This window comes from Corvus moneduloides, chromosome 1, assembly GCF_009650955.1.
Source record: "Corvus moneduloides isolate bCorMon1 chromosome 1, bCorMon1.pri, whole genome shotgun sequence".
In the NCBI taxonomy this organism is placed as follows: Eukaryota; Metazoa; Chordata; class Aves; order Passeriformes; family Corvidae; genus Corvus; species Corvus moneduloides.
In genome coordinates, this window is record NC_045476.1 from 84,935,771 (window position 1) to 84,960,125 (window position 24,355).

At 35.9% G+C, this 24,355-nt stretch overlaps 1 long non-coding RNA gene across 1 annotated transcript in view; it reads right to left on the reverse strand.

The window, feature by feature from the left end:
• The window catches only part of LOC116447899, a 129,232-nt gene that overhangs the window by 77,544 nt on the left and 27,333 nt on the right, over positions 1-24,355 (reverse strand). Inside the window, exon 2 of the long non-coding RNA XR_004241737.1 lies at positions 1,395-1,487. This is a non-coding gene — a long non-coding RNA (uncharacterized LOC116447899). The remainder of the gene's footprint in view (positions 1-1,394; positions 1,488-24,355) is intronic.

The following is a 24,355-nucleotide window of genomic DNA, read 5'->3' on the forward strand; positions in this document are numbered from 1 at the left end:
TGAAGCATGTGAACTGTAGACCAAATAAATCTACATTTTTGATAGACCTTTTTATATGGATTCTCTATCAAGTGGTTTTACAAGCAAGATGCAAACAAAGAAAGAAATTTGAAGGTTACATATATTCTCAATGAGGAAAAAAAATCTCTTAACCACAATGGAGTTCTAGTGATGATTTAAATCAGTTATCCACCTAGCCTAATGACCAAACTACAGAATGAAAACACTCAGAAGCTCACAGAGCTGAAGGATTCCTCTGAAAGTGTGAATAAAATCTGGCCACATAAACCAGAAGTTCCTCAGTGTGGAACAGATTAGGCTCACTGTCTATGGCAGGGTAGATATGAACATTGTGCAGGCAGTTCTGGCTACATTTTTGACACTCAGTTTACCACGTAGGAACTGTGTGCTGCTGAGCTGAAATCACTGTCAGAATATGCAGCTGGATGATATTCCCTTATCTATTGATACATGTGGAGCAATAAGCTCTCTTGGATTGGATTTGTTGTTGAAATGCTCAATAAATACTTGAAAAGAAAGATCCATGCTACCTGTCCAGCACTGCTTAACCCAGTTATGAAGATAAACAGAACAGTCACAACAAGGATTTTAATTTCAATGAAGAAAAAAACAAAAAACCAAAACTAGAACCAAAACAAAAAATTGCCTTTCTCCTTCCAAACATAAAATGATGACATCATCAACTCTGACAAGCTGCCTATAGATTTATTTTTTCTTTACATTTTCAGACAGAAATTGACATTTTAGTGCAATGTCATGAAGACACAGAAAAGTTTACTGAGAGCGTCTTTCTGAAATAATAAGGTCAAAAATGACAGATGGAGCTTAATAAGTCATCATATTTCAGGAAAATGCATATTGTGCATGCTATTAAGACAATTAAGGTCTTGCAGAAATTAATGCCAAAAATTAATTCTTCCAGAATGTTTGATCTTTGGTGTGATAATCTACTACCTGTCCAAATATAAAACTAATATTTTTTGCATTCTTTCCTTCTCAGAACAACAGAAAGACAGAATGCTTATTTCCAAATTAAACCCAAAATCACTCTTGTCTTTATGTTAAAAATTTTTATATTAATAAACTAAACACTGTACAAAGCACTGCCTTTGATGCTCTGGGTAACCAGGGGCCTTTTATTTTTATTATTTCAAAGTATATTGTTTCAGAACAATGTCTGAGTAAGGTAACTCTATGTGATAATTAGACCAAGTTAACAGGTTTCCCACAAGATTTGTATGGAAAATATTGCTTTTACTAAGCCTATTTTTACTGAGAAAATATTTAGTAGGATTTCTGTACTTTAACTTATCCAAAAATTAACATTTTATTTCAGGTCACAGTGTTCATTAGGAACACTAATTAGTACTTACTTCCTTTTGCAGCTCCATTCAGGTCCTGATGACTCAGTCTTCCCAGTGGGATTCCTATGATGTGCCTCAGAAATTTTGTTCAAACAGGGATTTCTAGCAGATAAAGAGAATCGGGATATATGACACCTTGAATGGTATTTCTTAAAGCAAACAAGCAGTACAAGACAGTTAAAGTTAACCTGAATGCAATATCTTCTTCATAACCCCCTCTTCCCCTCTAAAATGGGGAAAGAATTAGGAATAAAAATAAAATAAAATATTCTGCAATCTGAAATTAGAAATATTTTAATGTAATCTATTTTATAAACAGTTATTTTTTCCTTAGAGATAATACAGAAAAAATCAGTGTTTATCTTCTGCCAGTTCTAAATTTTTATGAAAATTTACTTTTAGAAAGAGAAATACCAGGGACTATTATAAATGAAAATAAACTTTAAAATTTGTATTCTCAAATACACTCAGGCTAAAGAACTGAAACATAAAACTACTCTGTAAAGACCACTGGAAAGATGACTCGAGATAAGAGATGAAACCTTTTCCATCAAGGCTAATACCTTTTTATCCTGTATTAAATTTGTTTTACATAACCCGTGGAAGGATGATATATTGGGTTTGCATGGTCAGGTTTTGCTAGCAGGCTGTACTCCTGCTGCTCATGGATGACCATAGGGATGCAGAGATCCACCTCAGCCCCTGGAAGAAACCCACGCTAGAGCAGATGGATGCCTGAGAGGAGGCTGTGAACCTGTGAGAGGTCCATGCTGGAGCAGGCTCCTGGCAGGGACCTGCAGACCCAGGGAAAGAGGAGCCCAGGCTGGACCAGGTTTCCTGGTAGGACTTTTGACCCTGTAGGGTCTCATGCTGGATCAGGCTGTCCTTGAAAGACTGCAGCCAGTGGAGGAGTGACCCACATTGCAGCAGTTCATGGAGAATTGTTGCCTGTGGTATGGACTCACACAGGAGAAGCTCATGGAGAACTATCTCCTGTGGGAGAGACCCCACACTGAAGCAGGGGAAAGACTCTTCTCCCTGAGCAGCAGCAGGAACAATGACCATAACCCCCACCCATCCCCTGGGCCACTTCAGGGGAGGAGGTAGGGTTGGGAAGTAGGCAGGGGGAAGGGGAAGTTTTGAATATTTATTTCACTTCTCATTATCCTGCTCTGCTTTTGACATAAAATGTGTGAATTTCTTCAGTTTAAAGTATTCCTGTGGAACAATGTATCTACTCTGACCATTAGTTAAACTATCTCTAGTCTTTTAAAAGAATGGAGGTGAAATGGGTCTCATTTTAGTTTTAAGGTATCTTCATGAACATCCAATATATTGTCTTTTATCTGACACTTTCAAAGTTTATTAAAACAAGAGGAGAACACTACCAGTATTGCCCCAGGTGGTAACTAAGCACAACACAGCCAATCACTCACCTTTCCCCAATGGGATGGGAGAGAAAATCAGAAAAGTGAGAAAACTGATGGGTTGAGATACAGATTGTTTAGTAGGCAAAGCAAAAGAAAGAAAGAAAGAATTCACCACTTCCCATGTTCAGTCATCCCCAGGAAAGCAGGGCTCCATCACACATAACCGCAACTTGGGAAGACAAATGCCATCACTCAAAATGTCCCTCTGTTTCTTCTTCCTACCTCAGATTTTTGTGCTGAGCATGACATCATATGGTATTGAATCTCCCTTTGGTCAGTTGGGGTCAGCTGTCCCAACTGTGTCCCCTCCCAACACATGGCAGACCCTCAGCCTTCTCACTGTCAGGGCAGGATGAGGAGTAGAAAAGACCTTGACTGCATAACCCCTGCTCAGCAATAATGTGTTATCAACAGCACAAATAAAAACATGGCTTCATACAGTGAAGGAAATTGCCACCAGCCAAACACAGCACAACCAGAAACATGGATATCAGCAAAAAAAGGATTATTCCATCTTGAGTCTGTACAGAGTCTACAGTCATGAACACAAGCTCATGCTGAGGATACCAGAGATATTTACTAGTCATCAACCGCCTGTAATGTAAATACTTCCTTTATCTTTTATCATTTGCTGTCATTTCAATTGTTTGACTCAGCCATGTTTTGAATTTGACTTTCACAAATGTAGCAGAGTGAAACATTTAAAAGCTTCATAAACAGAGTTTTTGTTAAACTGAGAAACAGATGGAAGCCAGCAAGCAATAAGTGTCAATACGTCAACAAATTATAGGTTATCTCTTGAGACAATCCCACTGGGCTCAAATTCATTACCTTTACTTACACTGAATAATTATACAGATTTAATTTCACAAGAGGCTATGTGCAAAGTAGGGTATTAAGTGCCACTAATGAATGTAGAATCAGGCCCACTGACAGAAACAGGAGTGCAATCACTACTCTGTGTAAGATTTGCTGAAATAAGCCAAATACTACTGTTTTAAACATACAGTCTCAGGTCATACATTTGAACTTTACTTGCAGCCATTTTCTAAATCTTACTTGCATCCTGACTACTCAGCTCATTTAGTTTGTGAATTATTCATGTTGCTTAAATCCACTTAAAACTGTGAAATGTTTGTGACATGATGAAGTAACAGGGAACATATGTGAGCCTAATGTTTATAATAGATTTTCCACATCTGTCTTTTATTAACAAATCACAAGTATCGTTATACATACAAAGTCTACAAGATTAGATGACTCAATTAAGAGATCCTTGGCTTTGATTCATCAACAACAATCAACAATAATATCATCAGTTTGCAACATTTTGTAATACAAGGTTTATTGAGGTAATTATAAAATATATTGGTGTTTTTTACAAATGGTAAATTCTTAGGATAGCTGTGCCCAAACTAATATGGTTATAATGATCCAGGCTCTACCAAGAACACAGAAACATCACCCAGGCATGAAGAGGTGGAATAATGAAAGGCAAAGCTTAATTGTAGTTGAATTTGCCAGTGGAAGTGAAGGACAGGGAGGGGCTCTGTTGTCGCTTTGCCAGTCAAAGATAGACTGAAATAGTATGTTCCTACACCTAGAGAACTTTATTTGACAACAGACACAGAAATAGAAAAGGTTTTTGCTAGCTTCTTTGTCTCTGTCTTTGCTGATAAATCTGCCCTCAGGCCTCCCAGATCTTGGCCTCAAGGCAGTGTGGCATAGGGGAAATATAACCCACAGCAGAAAAATTAAATAAGCCACTTAGGCAAACTGGAGTTCTACAAGCCCATGAAATCTACTAGGTGGTTAGAAGGTACCCAGGATGGTTAGAAGTGCTGGATGATATCATTGTGAGGACTTGCTCAAAAGCAGAGTTCCCTTAGGGCTGGGAAAGATGAATTATGTCTATATTCAAGAAAATCAAGAAGGATCTGGGCAACTGTTGGTAATTGTCCTGACCTTATTACTTGGGAAATAATACATCAACTTTTCTTTGAAACAATACACAAGAATAAGCAGGACAAGAAGATGATAGAGAACAGTCATTGTGAACCCTTGCCCAAAAGAGAAGTCAAGGTCCCACATATGGGACCATCTCTATCCTACCCCAAACACCCACACTTTTTTCCCTCTTGTTATGAGTATTGCTTTCTCTTAATAAATATCCTTTTCTTTCTGTCCTCTAAAAACGAGGATGTGCTAAATTTATAAGCTGATGATGCTATGTTTAAAGTCTACATAGTCCAGTTTATACCAGTGTAATGAAAAGACTTTGGGTTTTTATGGTGATAGATTTTTCTTTACAGTTCAAAAGGGAAAATATAATTTGATTTGCAGGGTTTGAAATGATTTATGTAGCATTTTCTGGCTCCTGTAATCAAAATTGAAGAACTTATATTATACTCTATGCACAGTGATCTAAGATTCCATTTATAAGCCTAATATAACATATAATAGAATATTGAACAATCAATCAAGAAATTAAGAAACTGATGACTAAATTATACAAAATGTGAAAGATTTATGACTCAGCTGCTGAGGTTGAAATTTCAGGGTACTGTAAATATCAGAGAATTCACCCTACATTGATGCAAGTTCATAAATTCAGTTTACAAACATGGAGTCATGCAGAAAGGAGAAATATAAATACCAAGAGTAAAACATTTCTGCCCTCAGAAACATGATTTTCCTATTCCATATTTTAACCAAGAATGCATTCCAAGACAGAAATGCTGAACTGAACAGCACACAACTGAAAAACATATTTGAATAGAAAATATTTTCCAGTGGCACTAAGAAATTTAAAAATACCCCTAATGTTACATATTCTGAACATCAGCTTTGCCTTCTCATACATTATGGACAAACCAGATGCCAAATCATACCTTACATCCATTTCTCACAGACTGTACTTCAAAGAAATTCTGACTAGCAGACCTAACTAGTCTTTAATTAATTTATAAGCACTGCTAGTAGCTGTTGCTTTCCGTGGACAAAAATATTAAAAATAGTTATTTATGTAGCAGAATAATGAGGAATACTGCACTATTTCAGTGTATAATAATATGACTTCAAGGTCACTGATTCTTCATTTTTTATACCTTTCCTTTGGAAGTTTAACCTGTGAGGCAAGTGCTGTTTCTTCCTGTATTTTGGCACAGAGAGGCTCGGCATTGAAGCAGAACTTCTACATGGTTCTCTAAGACAATGAATGATTAAGGGTTACTGACACTTTCAAGTATAACTGAATCACAGAAAACTTGTGTGAAATCTTTACCCGAAGTTCTGTCATGGGGCTGAGTGGGCTTTAGGGATGGGCATTGACGTTCATTGGGTCATCATATTGAGTCATCATCAAATGTAGCTCATTTTCTGCCATGCCACTCTTCATAGAGAACTATGAGAATGGATATTATCCTTTTTCTATCCCCATATGATTGTGGGAAATCACTTTGTAATGGAAAAATGTTAATTATGTAGGTCCCAGACTCTTTTGTTTAATTCTTTCTTTAGTGTGTCAACCAAAAATTCTCAAATTCCAGATCATCAGAGAAATATTGAATGAGCATAAGAAAGTTGTCCCTTTAAATGATAGATTGCCTTCTATGTTAGATCTGCCTTAAGGTAATTTTCTTCAGTGACATTGTGCTTCATCTGTTTTGACAATAACAACTTTCAACAGTGGAAGTGGAGACTGAGGCTTTGAGCAGCAGAGAGCCATATGGTGCCATCGTTTTTTTTAAGCAGAACTCTGCACTGAGCTATATAAGCTGCTCTGTGTAAAACATTGACACACTTTGTATACAGTATGAGCTGAATATATTTTCCAGTATGTTATCAATGGTTCTCAGTACAAATCAATAAGGACACATTGAGAATTATGAAATAATTCTCAATATAATATTTTCTATCCGTGTTTACTTTATGGCATTTGGCCCTATATTACCTTATTTTTTACTAAAAAACATTAGAAATCTGTCTGGGTTTAAGTTCGTTTTCTTGAACTTAAGTTTTTGTCGAACTTAAGTTCATTTAAGAACATATTAGCTGGTATATTCTTAAATGGAAAGGAAATGTTACATGTTATGCCGCTGTAAAGTAACACAGAATCAGAATAAAGGAATAAATCCTTGTTCTTTTATTGTAGGTCTTTACTTGACAGTTCTCCAATAACGCAGAGTTCCTAGCTGACCTGTTATGCCATGCACTCATATTATAAAAGACAAATAAGGAACTGCAACCCCAAGGTTAAATGAAAGCAATTTCTAGTAAAATATCATATTTATTTAATAAAGTGATGGTTATAACCCTATCCTGAATAATATTAATATTTTATGATGTCTAACAGAACACGAAAACTTCTGTAGTATTAGTGAGAATTTCTTTATACATTTAATGTATAAAAATGTTTTTCAATTTAAATTACTCATATATGATGCTTGAATAGACTAAGCTGTGTCACCAGTAATAAATGTGCGGCATGATTGTAATGACAAATTTTAATATTGTTACAAAAATTAATTGGGTAATGCAACTTGTTTACAGCAGTCACTGCTGGCAAATGTTTACTTGTTCAGAAACCACACAAATACTAGCATACTACTTGAGAGGATTTATTTGGAAAATATTTAGTCAATTTTGATGGCATTACTCTGAAAGTAAAAGACAGTGCAGATGTTTCCTCTTTTATTTACCTTCTTTGATTCTCTCAAACTGTATTTTCACATACTAACATAATAAATTAGTTTCAAGATATAGACAGAATAAAAAATATGAAACTTGTTGAATCAAGAATACCTGTCAGCTTTTGATAGGGGCACCCAGGTGCTCTTGTGATTACAAATCAAGATTCAAAAGATATTTCAAATTGACTGCTTTTTCAGAGGTATCATACACTTTTTGTGTTACATTCCTAGAAAATTGGCCTTCCTACATTTATGACAAAACCTGATATTGAATGTCATAGAAAAATAAAAATATGCTTTCTGTAGTAATTTGACATATATGAAAACATAATGCAAAGTCATACTACAATTTCAATTCTATTCTGTGAAAAGAAACAAAATCCAAGACAATTAATTATTTCACCAGGATATCCAATTATGGTGGAAAATTTCTCCGTTACTAATTAGAGGAAAATATTTATTTTTTCCCTTGAAATTTATTGATACAATACATTATTTTGGTTTTTCAACATAATTCTTACACATGCAAAGTTACATAGTACAGTGGCATTTCTCACTAGCTCACACAGTGAAACAGCCATGCTCATCAGGTATGGTATATAACAAGCCTTTTTTCTTCCTCTGTGCAGCTTGATAAAAGCAACATTATAATAAGCTACATAAACATATAATTATGTTCTATTATCTGCAATTGTGTCGTAGGAACCTTATTACATGTCTTTGTTAACGTGATAAAATATCAGCGTTAAACTACAGTTAGAGAGCAAAAAGTACTGCTTTAAGCATAGCCTGAGTTCTGCGTTCAACATCATCTTTTTTTTTTTACCAGAAAAGAGAATCTAATGTTTTTAGAGGTGCTTTTATTTTAGGTTTTAACTTAATCAAATACTTGTGTTTAAATAAAGTAAACATAACCATATGGCCTCTTCAATAGATACTGAGACCAGTAAAGGTCTTTCACTGACTACAGGTCAAAGATAGTGATGGCACTCCCGAGATATCAAACTAAAACTACCAGACACAAGAAGGGGAAAAAACAAATCAATGTTTTCAGAAATCCTATAATGTAAAAACTCCCTAGTTAAATTAACTTTTAACACACCTTGAATATTTACCTCTGGAAGGAAAATAGAGGATTAAAGATGAAGTATACTGCAAAAAATACATGTGGAATATGACAGGCAACAGCACCAACCTTGAAAATAATGTCACTGTTGGAAGATTTAACAACCTGACTCTAAAGCAGTGAATAACTCTGAGATTTATGCTTTTCAAATTATTAACTGCTTAAATACAAAAACTGACAGTTCATTCTGTGATAGAGTTCCTAAGCATAATTACTATTATAAAAGCTGTTGCACAAAAATTCCATGTCATCTCCTTGAAAAAAAAGAATGCCTTAAAATCAAAGTCCTTCTAAATAAACAAGAACCCTGTATATAGAAGATGGTGAAGGGCCTTGAGGGGAAGCCATATGAGGTCACTTGGTCTGTTCAGCCTGGAGAAGAGGAGGCTGAGGGGAGACCTCACTGCAGTTACAACTTCCTTGTGAGGGGAAGAGGAGGGTCAGACATTGATCTCTTCTCTCTGGTGCCCAGTGACAGGACCCAAGGGAATGGCCTGAAGTTGTGTCAGGGGAGGTTTAGGCTGGATATTGGAAAAAGGTTCTTCACCCAGAGGGTGGTTGGGAATTGGAACAAGTTCCCCAGGGAAGTCATTACAGCACCAACCTGCCAGAATTCAAGTGTTTGGGCAATGCTCTTGGGCACATGATGTGACTTTTAGGGATGATCCTGTGAAGGGCCAAGAGTTGGACTTGATGATCCTTGTGAGTTTCTTCCAACTCAGCATATTCTGTGATTTTGTGATTCTGTGATATTTGAAGGATGCGCCATGAAGTAAATTTTGTTAATAAACCTTGGTAAGTCTCACTATTTATTTATCTAAACTGTGCTAGAAAAATCTCAGACATACCATTTCAGAAAAAAAGACTAGTTGTCAAGGGTCCAAAGAAAGACCAACTTTACCAGTCATATTAAATGTCCGTGTCCAAAAAACATTTAAGAGCACATACATGTCTCCCTACTGATACACGGGTCTGCCAAGGGTGCAACCAGTGAAGCACGCAGAACAAAAGATTCAAATAAATCTCACAGAAAGAATTGAAAGTAAAAAACATGCTTTAGGATGAATGTATTTTAACCATAGCCAGACCCTAAGGAAATCTGTTTTAGATTTTAAACATTCACATCCTCATATTTCTTTGTACTTTTTTCCAAAGAGCACTCTGCTGCAATATAAGGGATTCTCAAGTGAGAGTCATATTCTGTTCCCTGAACATGTGCACTGTACTTTTATTTATCTCTCTTCAAACATAATTTTGAACTATCCCACATGGTTTCTAATACATATCTACATAAACAATGGTTAGAGCTGTGAAAATAGCAAAGCTCAAAATAGATTTTACCTTTTCCAGCTATATGAAGTTCCATGACCCATTTGAAACTAGCTTACAAAACTCCTTTTATGGCTGAGAAAAGTATTTCTCAAAGACATTTGATGCCCAGGATAAGTAGAAAAATTCTCTACCTGAAGCTGACATTTCTTCTCCCCTAAGTGAAGATTTAGGCATTTCAATAACTAGTAACTCAATTTTAGAATATTTGTCAAAATTTTAGGTGAGATGAATGGTAGGCTTTGAAGGTGATGTTAGAGGGTTGATTTTTTTTTTAATAACTAAAAAGAAATGGATCCTGAATTCATCTTCTCTCTGCTTCACAAGAGAGTCTATCTGTGGAATACTCAATTCACACGTATTTTTGGTTTTTAAATACATTGCAGTTATACCCAACGGTCTGCATGTGACTCCAAAACTGGAAAAAGAGACTCATCTTCCACACCTTTGCATTGCAGAATAGGGTCAGTTAAGGTGTTAGCTCACTTGAAGAGAATGATCCTGGGAAAATTTTGTGGATCTAAAATTAGGAAATTATATTCTAGCATAATATGTTCCTATTAAAAATTAAATATTAATTATCATCAGTTGTTTGGTTCCCAAAAAATTGAGTTCAGATCTAAGTACAATGCTAGAAGAAGCTGCTATAACATATGACAACTATTGGCAGTGGCATGGTGTTAGATTGTTTTACAAAATTTTTTAGTCTGTCAATTTATTTCAGCGTGAACACAAGGCATTGATCAACCAGATTTGACTCACTAATGTCATATTCTTAGCGATCCATAGCAAGCTTCAACAGGTATCATATCTCATAGCATCAAATTGCACCAATATTGCAGTATGCTTGCTGAACCTCAAGTTTAGATTTTTCTTGTTTTTCTGTTTCTTGAACTGAATAACATCTTCAGGTAACACGTATTGTACTGCAATGTACGTTATATTTTGCTTAACATTTTAACTTAAATACAGGTGTCACAAAAAGGCCATGGTAATTATTTACATCTTCATTAGTGATGACATACATTTAAACATTTTTCTCATGAAGAATGTTTTTCATTAACTATAATTTTTGCATAAGAAGACTAACATCTGTTCTTTTCTCCTGCAATTTACATAGTTGCATGGCAACTGAGACATGACTGTCCCTCACTGACTATGCTTGGTAAACTATTCAAAAATGATCTCATGCCGAAAGTTGACTGAAACATTAACCTTCTGTCACATACAATAGATATTGTTGAGAAAGAATGCTGTCTTCTTCCTGTTGTATTTTCCTCTTAGCTTCACTGCTATGCAACTACACACACTGTTACAACACATAACAGTGACCTCCAGAAAAATCTTCCTTTTAAGGCACCCCTTCTTCTAGGAGCAGCCAGACCACTAGTCTAAATCTTTGACTAACGAAAGAATGTTAATTCTGTTTTTTCAGAAATAATGCATTAACAGGTCCTTACTTATACTGCCATAGAAAATATTTTCCTATACAGCTGAAAACAGAGTGCCACAACTAATTAATAGCTCATGGTCAGTGCATCAGCTAAATGGCACATAGTCAAACTAGGCTTCTGTTTTTGAAACACAAGCCGATCCCTATATTCTATTAGGTTTTGGAGCCCAGCCGAGTCAGGAGTTGTAACATGGCTTACTCCATTTTGCAGATTGTGAAAATTTACTTGCTCACAGTACTTTTATGCTGTAATGACCTATGTAGGCAATTTCAGGGTGAAGAATGGATGAATAATTAATCAAAACATTGGAAAAATGGGACAGGAAATTTTTTTCAGTAAAGGGAGATAAGAGTAGCATCTCAGATCACCAAGGGAATCTGTGCAATTCAACATATTGTCAAAAGGGGTGCATAATAAAGTGACAAATTTTGCTATTGAAGCTAAGCTACTAAAGGTAAATCAGGATCAAGAAAAGAATTTCAAACTTTTTTCTAATAATTACAGATTAAATTCATTTTAAATAAATGTCAAATGCTGTCCATTGGATTGTGGTCTTTTGACTGACAGCTCAGATGAAAATTTAGAACTATAATAGATAGATATAAAATATTGGCTCAGTATTCAGAAGCTATCAAAAAAATAATAATTTTAAAGCGAGAAACTCTTGAGAAAGAAAAGGGAAACAAGGGGATTTATGAATCCATGGTTCAGTAGCATCCTGAATATAGTGTGCAGTTATGGGTACTGATCCCCTACCTCTGAAAAAGGATTCAAAGGAATTTTTGAAGATGTACAGAGAAAGGATTACAAGAGTGACTTGAAATGGCTTCTGTGCACTGAACAGTGGAAATGGAAGAACAGATGACCAAAGGAGATATGAAAGAGTTCTTCATGGTCTTGAGGGGCAGTGAAAAAAGTAGAAATCCATTTTTCACTGTCATTTCCAGAAAAAGAATTAGGTGATATCAGATAAAACTAATGGATGGCAGTTACAAACAAAAGTCTTCACATGATGGATAAGTAATCTGGAAAATAGCCAAAGGGGACTGAAGGCAATAAATTCTTGTAAGGATTGCAAAAGTAATTTGATTTTTTCCTCCAAGGATTTGTTCACTGAGGGCTACTGAATACAAGTATACATACTCTGCTATGTATCATATATGTTTACTCTGTTCCTATATGCTTGCCTTGACACGTGTGTTTGGAACACTTACTGTGGTGAACTGAACAGAATCAACTTGGGGAAAATTATTTTCATTTATTGCCAATTAGAAACCATGTTGGGTGGTGAGAAGCAAAGACAAAGCTCTCCCCTTCTTCCCAGGCTTGACTTTACCCCTTTAATCCTGTCTCCTCTACCTTCTTTCCCAGAGCAAATAAGGCTGATGAGGAATGTGGGGCTGTGGTCTGTCTGTAAGAGCTCCTCTCTGCTGTTCCTTCCTCCTCAAAGTTTTCTCTGCCCCAGCATGGGACCTCCTCACAGGCTACAATTCTTCCTGAACCTCTCCAGGCTGGGCTACAGACCTTCAGTAAAAGACTGGTCCAACTTGAGTCCCCATGGGCTGCAGTTCTTTCAATTTTCAAAATATTTCATGTGTATCTTTCAAGTGTTAAACTGGAAAGGACTATGCTTTCTTCTCCAACAGGTCACATTCTCTGTTTTGTAAGGCCAAATGCTTAGTCAGCCAACCTAGATAGTAAGGCTACCCAAAATTATTCATAAAGTACTTCTACCAGTACTAAAGAACACAAGCCAGAAAAATTCTGAATGTTTTGCTTATGAAACCAGAAACCATGAGGTTTTTTTTTCCACCCCTCAGGTTTGATTCCTATCTGGTTACAGTTTTTACTTTCTTTCATGTTAGGGAAAATTTTTATCTTGTTTCTCTACATAGAGATAGCTGGAAACTCAATTGAAAAGATGGAAAATTATATAAGACTCAATGATAATACTGAAATAACATTAGTATATATTTGTCAATTTGAGGATGGAGGGCCTTAAATCTCTTCTTTTAGATTGTGGCTTTTGCAGAACTGCAGGATAAAATCAGAAATACTTTCTAATCTTTGGTTAGAAGAAGTAAAGAAATGCCTGTATATACAGACAACTCACCAATATTAATTACGTAGTGTTTAAAAAAATTTTGACTTAATTCCCAGTACAAATGCAAAGCTGGAAGGCCCACAGAGATTTTGAGTTGCTTGCAGTAGCATTTCCCAGTTACATTCTCACTATTAGTATGGGAATAGAATGCAGGGGGTAGGAAACAAAAACGTGCTTACTGAAAAGTGTATCTTGCCATAGGTGTGATGGTCTCAATAGGACGGTCCCAAGCACTAAATAATTCCATTTCAAAGCTATTAAGTGAGAGTTATCTTTTCTTCTCCATTGATCTTTGCATCTGCACACAATCACATTCAAAAGGAGTGCCCTGGGCTTCCTCTTCACCTTCTCAGTTCCTATCTACCATACACAAAATGTTTGGAGAAGAGGGAAGGAAGAAACGCAGCTGACACAGTATAATGTCTCCTCCTTTGTAACCCCACCAGAGGCTTCCATAGCCATGGACTATACCAGTGTTGAGCACAACACCCATAGTTGATCCTGTAGTTTTAGTAAGATCAGCTTAGATATGAGGTGCATTTTTCCATGCTGAAGAACTCTCTACCATCTTTTGAGTACACATGGATTAATCTCATCAATTGCTCATCCAGGATTTGATTGAACACCCACACACTTTTCCATCAGCTGGAGGAGGAATCCTTTGACTGGGTTTTGACCGAAATCTGAGGCAAATCTCTGTTCACTTATCTGAAGTTGATTAATTTCATTATTGATTGCTGCAGTTTGTTTACCACAGCTACAATGTCACAGGTTAATTCTACTTGCTGTGGTCTTGACACTGTATCTCCTAAATTATTGACTTCTGTGCACGCTACCCTTTCATTTTGTTTCTTTACCATAATAAATCTTCAATTTCATTTAAAAATAAACAACACAGAAATGCTTAAGTGATTTAAATGTCAGTCCAAGGGAAAAAGATTACGACTGCAGCAAATCTTTCCCACAAAGTAATGTTACTTTCTAGTATGCTTAGTACCCCATTTGCTTCAAAAGTTATAGTCTGCTTTATGAAAAAACAATTTCCTTGATACTTACATGACTATTGTAATAGAAAAGCCTAGTTAAGTTCTTCAAGGCTCTCCCAAAGACCTCCAACCTGATCAATACTCTGCTATGTCTGAATATTTCTTGAGATTCATGAAGATCCCATGGCTGGAATCTTTCTGCTCGCTATGGGTCCTGTCATAAAGCTTGTTCTACTCGAGACCCATGTTATGGGGGTAGGCAAACAAACAACTTGGAGCTGATGTCACTAAGCTGAGACAATCCTGCACAAAACAAAGCCAGATTCTCCGCTAAAAATTCCTATTTTTATTTCTATTAAAATGGCAATGAGTGAGTATTTAGTCATGCAGTGCTTGATGTAAAGATCTGTTGGGCCACAAAATTAACTATTCCTTATTTTTAAATTGTTCTTGAAGCAAAAAATGTTGACAGCAAAGGGAAGTTAAGCTTCTTATTGAGCTTGTAGATAATAGAATGATGCATATATGTCCTGAATACCATTGCTTTTAAATGCCATTCTGATTTTTTTACATTCAGAAAAGACATAAGTCTCTACGCATAACTTAAGAAGAAAATTATGTAAAGACTTCCCGGGATTTACATTGTCATATCAGTTCAAGAGTCACTACAATGAGCAGTTAAACATCATCTTTGACAGATCCACAGTGTATATGTACAAATGCCTACTTTCAGAAAGAATCATCATAGTGTAGAATTTTATTACACTCAGTAACAAGCTGCAAAAGTTGCAAAAATTTATGTCTAAATGTTTTAGCTAACACATTGATTTCACAAGCTGTCAGGAAAGGTCTCCTCTGCAGGTATATTTAAAGTCACACTGAAAAGCAATTTAAGACAGACTATGACTTTTAAAAGTTTAAGAAATTAAATAGGACTCTAATTTTTTAAATTAAATGTTTACATACTAGTAAAAGATTTCACATGCAATTGAATCAAATACATATATTTCATGTTTAGATTTGTCCTCTTGGCCTAAAAGGGTCAAGGGCCAGACAAATTAAAAGATCACAGAACATATACAATGTAATCATTTAAGAGTAATGAACCAGGCATGTGCTTCTCATGGCAGCAGGCTTCTCCAGCAGCAGGCCCAAGGGCCCAGAGCTCGGCTGGATCACAGATGGTCCGGAGCACAGGCAGTAAAACCAAGGATCCTCAGCAATGTCTTGGCAGTCCTGGCCAGGGAGGAGCAAATATATGCTGAATAAAGAGTTTCTGGCACAGCCTCTTCATGCTGAGAATGGCAGTTTTCTGTTATGCAACAGCTTTTTCCCCAGTTTTCCTAATGGAAAAGCTGGACATGTGAACAGTCATTTTCAAAGAGCATGGAATTTTTTGAAGGTGTTCTGGAAGAAACAAGGGGCAATGGTTCATCCTATGGAGTAATGGAACCAGTTTTTTAAGGATCTGTATAATTATTGAAAAATCTGATTACACTTACAGAGGGACTGAGAAGAAATGAGTTAATGCCAGCTGTAAAGAGAATGACCAGTACAGGAGGAAAAAAAGGAAAACCTATATCACTGAGCAAGTTGTATGAGATAAATAATTAAAGACACTGATTTTCTTTGAGAAATGTTCTGAAAGAAATTTAGTCATATCTATCATGTGTTCTGGTTTAGAGGCAAAAGACAAAGTTTTTGAAGATATATAGCAATTGAAAAAGCACTATTCAGGGCATTGGCAGACCAGATAAAGTAGGATGAAAGTTACCTTCAAGCTGCTATTTTACGTGCCTCATTAAAAATTAATACACAGTCTCAGATGAATAATTTCCATAAATGTTTACTGTATTTGTGTACTCAAATGGACAGTACCTTCACTCATTTTCTAAGAATACATATTTTGTACTTTCCAGAGGCAGGTTTTCTCTCTAGAAATGTCATCCATTTGGCTACACCAAAGTTATAAACTTAAATTCTACCATGTTAATCCAGCATTGGAGTGACTTTATTAGATATATCAACATATAAGTATATAGCAGTTAAAAAAAAATAAAATAAATGTTGTTCTAATATTTTGCGTCCTTTTATTTTGTCCAAAAATTTTAGTTAAGAAAAGATCATGTCACCTGCCTTCCAGACCTCTCCATTCCTTCAGTTTAAGGAGAGGCTTTCAATTGTTTTCCTTTTTTTAGAGCTCAAAACTTGCTATGAACTCTTATCTTCTCAAATGCCTTGAAATCCATTTAACAGTGGATCTGACCCTCTTGGCAGATTTCAGAAAGCAATTTTAGGTATTGGAATGAGAAAGTGAATAGTGTGGAGTGGGGAACACTGTACCCGTAACACCCGAGGTCTTCTGCAAGGACATAAACCTCTGTATATTATTCTTTCCTAGGAAAATTTTAGAGGAATAGAATAAAATAAATGCATCCTAAAGTTTTTTAATGGCTTTTTTAATAATTTGAGACATGGTAGGGTAGCTTCTGAAAGAAAGAGGCTTAGTATCCACAACACCCAGCATTTAATATCTCATTTAAATGCCTGGTGTTTCCAGGGTGGTTTTCCAGGGCTATTGAGGTACTACTGACCCTTTCTGGCCCTGTCTGTCCTGAGCCTGGGGCATCACTCCACCCCATCCATGATCCAGACCCCGTCTCATCTCAGCCCTTGGAATACAGACACTGTCAGTGATACCTCTCAGGGCACAGAGGTGGCTCCCTGGGGCTCTCCTGGGTGGGCAATGGCAGGGCCTGGCAGCCAGGACCTATCCCATGCCCAGCCAGGAGTGGACCCAGCCCTGGCAGAAGAAAGCATAAGGCTCTGTACTGCCCTGAGAACTCAGGGATCAGGACCTTTCTGTCTTTAATATTTTGGCATGTGTTAGTGTTAATTTAACTGGACTAATGGAAATTCTGTCTTTATTTTCATTGGACTTTTATTATACTAATTTGCTCACAGTAAATTGCTGGCTCCCCATGCTAGTAGGGTTCCAGTTTTGTGCACAACAGGGTTCTGAATTTATCAAATGCAATTGACTTTCCTTGGCGCTCTAATTTTTAAATTTAATGTAAATACACTACTGTATTTGAACATAAGTGAATGCAAAGGCTGAGATCCAGTTAGCCTAGCAGATTACCTAAATGGCATCCAACTTTAGTAACCTTGCATGGTAGTCATCTTAAAGTACCTGTCTAAATGCATATATAGTGAAAAATTTCTGGGTTTGTTAGGGATTAAAACAAAATAAATTTTTGAAGCCATCTATCTGGATTTTAAAGGTTTTCTAAATGCAATAAAATTAGCATTCACTAGAACTATATTTCCTGAAAAATACTTGAGACATCAGTCAGGTAAGGTACTGAAAAACTGATTTTTTTCCACGATCCATAATTCATAATTCAGTGCAAGAATTTTACTGCAATTTCTGTCTGTTCAAGCTAACATATAAAAACTTAAATATTTCAGGAGTAAACAATTAAAATTTTCAGCACCTTCCACCTGCACTTGATAATTTAATTTGATAAGAAAGAAGCCTGCAACATTTGGTCAGCCCTAGAGTGACATCTACAGCTCAGAGAAATGTGCAGGAGAAGCAAAACTTACATCTGCTCATCCAGCTTTAAATAGGAAACAGGAGTGTACTAATGATGACTGATCTATGAATTTAAGGTATCAAAATGGAATATATTTTACCACAAAGCATCCTGATGGCCAGGCAGCAACAGAAATAGCTCAGCTCACCTGTCAATTCAACTCTTTTACCAGTAGGTTCCCACATCTACTGCTTCCTAACAATTCTAGGATGTTTTAATATTGGAATAGGAAGATAATATCCATCAAGTGTAGCTGTGAAATGGTCGGATCTGGAGGATGAAGTGATCAGATGAAGTAATGTTTTTGGACAGAAAAAATTGTAGGAAGAACAGCTTGAGCAGGAATGCAGAAGATTCAGTGCAATTATTAGACAATTAAATTATTAAGACAACAGAACTTTACATGATCCCTGTAGATAAAATTCCATCATATGGTGATTGTGCAGTCTAGAATACATGCTTCAATGATAATAAGCAGAACCAAGAATTTTAATGGCAGAAAACAAAGTTCAAAATTTTTGTTCTAAATGTATTAGACTATTTAAAAGCTGTTTTATCGGACAGATGTGTTTTCAACTCATCAAAATAAGCAAACACCAAGAAATTTAAAAAAAAAAAGTAGTAGACATTTCTGAAAGAGGGAAACATTAATTATTGACTTTAATACAGAAAGTAAACAAAATAATTCCACTCTATTAATCAGGCCAATGTTATCATTGGCTAATTTATCTGATGGTGTTTCTGTAACACATATATGACATTTTAACCCTGAAGATTCATCAATAGAATAAAATTTAGTCATATGAAATGGATTAGTATGCTGAAAGTCAGAAGAGCTGTAAAGCTCAGTAGAATGGTCATTAGAAGATAAGAAGTGCTGGTTGTAAGACAATTCATTATCTCTTTAGGCACAATAATCAATGATAATTAATTGGGAAATCGGAGTCTATTATAGGTCAACTAACTTTGAAATATGATTCTCAAATTATATTTTTTGCTAATGTCAGGTTGTAAACAGTCACTGCAGTACATTACTTACAGAAGACTGATAATTGCTTTGCATGTTGTTAAAACAGCTGCAGAAAAAATGACCAGGGCTTACCAAAAGACCTCTGTAAGAAAAAAATCCATAAATTTTCCCTTTGGAAGGTCCTTTGGCTTGCTTTTAATGTTTTCAATTTTATTAGTCTTTCAGTATCTAGAAATGTAAAATTCTGACTTTTGTGTACCAATGATATTGTCTATGTGCAAGGATTTGCAGAAGGATTTGGGAAGGAAGCATTAATTTTAAAGGTGCCAGAAAAGATAGGAGGAAGAACAGAGGAAGTACTACAATAAATAAAACATTTGCAATAGACTTACTGTCCTTGTCAGAGAAGAACAGACGGTTTAAAAAGATTTAAATATTGTGGACATGGCAGGTTTATTTTTACAGAACACAAGCCAGAGATAAAGCCAGTGTGAGTGAAGGTGAGATGAAAAAAACTAATTCAGGATAACTACTTTGTGTCATTTTAACAACTTGGCCTTAAATGTGTATGTGTCTTATAACTCAGAATAGATATAGAGCTCACTCACTTAGATGTGCTCTTGTTCAAATTAGCTAGCCTGCTACATCTATCATCTTTAAAACCAACCAAAAAAAATTCTGTAAGGAAGAAAATATTTCTATTTTTTTAATGACAATGGAGGCAACAGGTACAAATTGAAATGCAGAAAATTCTATTTAAACATAAGAAAAATCATTTTAACTGTGAGGGTGATGAGACGCTTTCCTAGTGAGATTGTGGAGTCTCTGACCTTGGAGATACTCAGAACCCGACCAGACACAGTCCTGCACAACTTGCTCTAGTTGATCCTGTTTTCAGCAGAGGACCCTTCCAGCCTATGACTCTGTGACATAAAGCATTTTTACAGAATGAGGTAACTTTTTTTAGATGAACATTTCCAAAAATTGTTATCTGTATTTATTTACTTCTCACGTTTAGGAAAGATACATGAAAAACAGTCCATCCAATAACCAAGCCAACTATATGTGTCTTCCAGCAACTGCATTTTTAAAGGATGCTAATTTAGATGTTTTCCTGGATACATAGATGTATGAAATTACTTTTCAAACAATTATTTTTAATCCAGTTGGTGTTCATGCTCCCAGAAGAGTGGTGAGAACATGTAACTGATTTATTTTAATAGGATCTGTTTGGCACAGATAAAAAAAAGATGTTTTTGATGTATTACTCAGTACTATTCCTGCAAGATACAAAGACTCTGGGGTAAATGAGAGATACTCCAGAGAAGCCGAAATCCACTTTACATAGCTAAATGTTTAGAAATGGTATCTTCCTATGAAAAGCACATACAGTCATGCATCTGATAACCCAAGATGTTTCCTATGTCTCTGTAGAGGAAACTGAATTAAATAGATACTACTGAACTTAACATTAAATCATATGGGATTAGGGCAGGTCTACATTTCAGTGGAGAAAATTAGCTACCCTTAAAAAGCTACAGAGAAAACACGCAGGAAAGCGTGTAATGAAAGGTGTATGGAGAAAATGAATGCTTTTATTTTCTTTGGATTACTCTTGTTGGTTTTGTGGTGGGTTTTTTGATTTATTTTTAGCTTAACCTTGTTTTAAAAAAAATTGCAATTATGATTTGTCTTGAAAGCTATGAAAACACAAACTCATGACAAACAAGAATATCTTTCAGACAGGATGAAAACTATGTAGCTAATTATTTATTTGATTTATAGACAACATATTTTAGAGATTTTTTTTTTCTAATTGTAGTGAGGCAACCATATGAAATCTCAGATTATGCTGTGTTATGAGCAAGTAATGTCAGTTTTGCAGCAATTATAGCTATTCTATTTGTTAATTTTTAATGTGACAATTCATTCTCACAAATATCACTTGCCTTTGACAACTAATGTTGATTAAGACAGTAATTGTGTATTTCATTAAAAATAATAATTTATATTCCAGTAACACTGATAAGCATATATTGCCTGCCTTGTATTATATATAAAGTACTTTTCAAGCCTTAGAAAAAAATGGGTTGGTTGGTTGGTTTGTTTGTTTCTGGTAATATATATTACCTTACTCTTTTTAAGTCATAGTGAAAGACTGAGGCACATAGCAGGCTGTCCATACATGATTTTTTAATTACTCCTATCAAACACTAAGCAGCAATACTGTCTTTGGGAAAAAAAAAGATACACAGTCATACTGAAGATTACAGTTCTCTTCATAAATAAGACAGAAAGCAAACTGGTGATCAAGAAGCTCTCCCACATTACTTTGGCTCAGTATAAGGAAAACAAGAAGAAATGGGTAAAGAGCAACCAAAAGTTGAATAGTTCATGTTCCTACAAGAATCTGGATCGAGTATTAGAACTTTACACCAACTTTGGTTGTCTTGTGTACTGTGAAGTAAATGTTAAAAAATCTGTTCCAATACCTTTTCTGGTCAGCTTGATAACTTTCTACTATGAAGTGAATCATTCAATGGGAGGAAAGCAGTAGAAATTCATTATATATATTTTAACAAAACTTTTGACTCAGTCTGCAGTTGCTATTGGAAGATCCTTACAGCTTATGCCCACCGTTTTCAAGGCACCTTGATTTCGGATGTGTGTCCCACACTGGTTCCCTTACTCACCACTCACCATACTGTTCATCAGACTCAAGCCATCAGTGTGGGCAAAGAGAATTCTAACACTTGCCAGACTATTGCACCATAGAAAAAGCCCAGTTTAATACTCACCACACAACCAAGAATATTAGCAAGCTACAGCAAATTCCCAAAAGGCCCGGGTAAGCAGACAGACAGAACATAGATTACATGAGGAAAGGCTGCACATCTGACTTGAGTCACTCTGGAGAAGAAATGTCGATGAGGCTGCATCCTGCTCTGTTCAGCTGTCTTTCAACATCCTCAAGAGGACATAGGCAGGCTCTTCTCACAGGTTCACACTAAAGTCACAAGAAGCCAGAAAAGATGCTCAGGTGACATCTGCAACCAATGGAACACAAAGGAACACCTGTGCCTCCTGGTGATGTCATAACAAAAGACAGGAAAAAGCCCAAGGGCCACAAAGGTCTCTTTTTCCTCAGCTGTTGCTGCAAAGATCTGATCTTGGACTGCCCAGGTGCCTGCATGTGGTAGCAGAGTGGGAGTGAGCAAAGAAGCCTGAACTTCCTCTCTTGAAAGGAAATTAAACTCAGAGATCACTAGATGCTGTTGTAACAGGGCAATATCCATGTTCTTAAGATTAAAAAATGGGCATCTCTTCTAATGAGCTATTAACTAGAAGTAAGTCCTGCAAGTATTAATTTTCAAAGACATGACATGGTAAAACATGTCAACTGTATACATATAATTTGTAAGATTTTAGTGAATGTCATCTAGTAAAGCAGTAGTTTCATTTGCTGCCCTGGAAAGGATAAATCTAAGCATTTTTCTAGGTATGGTCAAGACAGTTTTCCCCCATTTTTATAAAATCACATGAGATTTTGATCTCATTTGTACTGAGAAGCGAGATCTCTCAAGCAAAGTACAGATGATATACTGTAGACAGAAGTTTCAATTTAAATGAAAGTTACATTTCAATACCACATTAAATGCCACAAAGTAGTAAACAATTTAAGTCAGCCACCTTAGATAGCCATAGCAGTTCATTCCAAACAAATGTCAGTATTTATGAGGGCAATCAGCTGAGTATTTGCCCTGCTTCTTATTTGCATCAAACAGTATTGTTGCCAGAAAAAGAAACAGCATCCAGTTACCTCATGTGTGTCAAACAGAGAGACTGTAGCACAGTTTTGTTGATCTGTTAGTCTCCTTTAACAGGACACACACTCAGCAGCACTGATTTATACAAAGCATTTGTGTTGTGCTTTTGAATATTATTCTGCATCTGTTATGCCAGCCATACAAAAAGTCAAATAAGTCTTTGTTAGATTCAAAACAACTTCTATTGAAAGACATATGCTTTGTCTGCACAAAGGCTTACACTGTTAGCAACAAACAGAAGCAGAAGTGAATGTTATTTCTATCTTTATGCAAAATCTGTGCCTTCAGCCTGTCATTGTACACAAAGGCCACAAGATGGTAGTCTTGTCTTGAAAACTTATATGCTGACTTGTTTTTCTATATAAGGAGTTGGTTGTCTCCTTTGTGACATCAGGGATTTTCAGTTCCTACCCTATTTCTCTGACATAACTTCTCATGTACAAGTAAAATTAAAGCAAATAGCGTTTAAATCTCAGCCCAGTTTTCAGCATGAAAGCACAATATATTTCTAGGAAAATTAAGGAAGTTCATATATGAGTAGTTTCTTTGGGAAATTCAGAAAATTAGTGGAGCTAACAAATAACACTTGTATTTTAGTGGGGTAAATTTCTTTATTTACAGGAAATTCGTTATTGTAATTTGGGCCTAGGACTGATTGTTTCTTGCGGTAAAAATAACAATGACGGATTATCTGTAATAATCAATTACTTCAGCTTCCATAGTACTAAAATGTACTGAGCATCAGCAATTTTCAAAATCTAAGAGAAATTTACAAAGGTTTGAAAAAGCCAAGCATTTAGTTAGAGGATTCTAAGAACAGTTTTCCAGATCTGTGACTTATTCTAGCAGTTCCTTGTTCTTCTTCATATGCTCCGACCACTAGGTGATTTAGTTTTATACAAGGAAAGGTGTCATTTAAAATACATTGTTTGAAACAAGTATACAAAGTCAATTCTTCCATCTGTATCCTAAACTAGCCCCCTGAAGTTACATGTGTTTTGAGGGGGAAAACAGACAAGTAAACATCCATGTGAGTTAGATTTCTGTTCTGGCTGCTAATTCCTCAAAGCTGATGTAGGTTTTTGAGCTGTAAGAAAAGTTTAGTTTCTTTGCCAAAAGTGGTAGTATACTCCATGGTGAACAGTTATTGCAAGCATACGGAGAAAGAATGAATGGAGTTTTCTCCCAGAAATCCTGCGATACACCAGTTCATTGAGATGCAGGCAGATGAAACATCAGGTGCACAGCTTTTCTTGACAAATCTTGTTTTGCAATTAATAAGGACTTCAGCAACCATTCTGTACATACTGTGCTCTCATCTCCTTATATCATATTCTACTTTTGGTCCTACCATTGATGGCCTTGTTTCAAAAAGAACGCATTTCAATTTCCTTAAGTCAAAATTTTTCATATATTCAGGTTTTTATAATAAGCATCACAATGACTATTGCCAG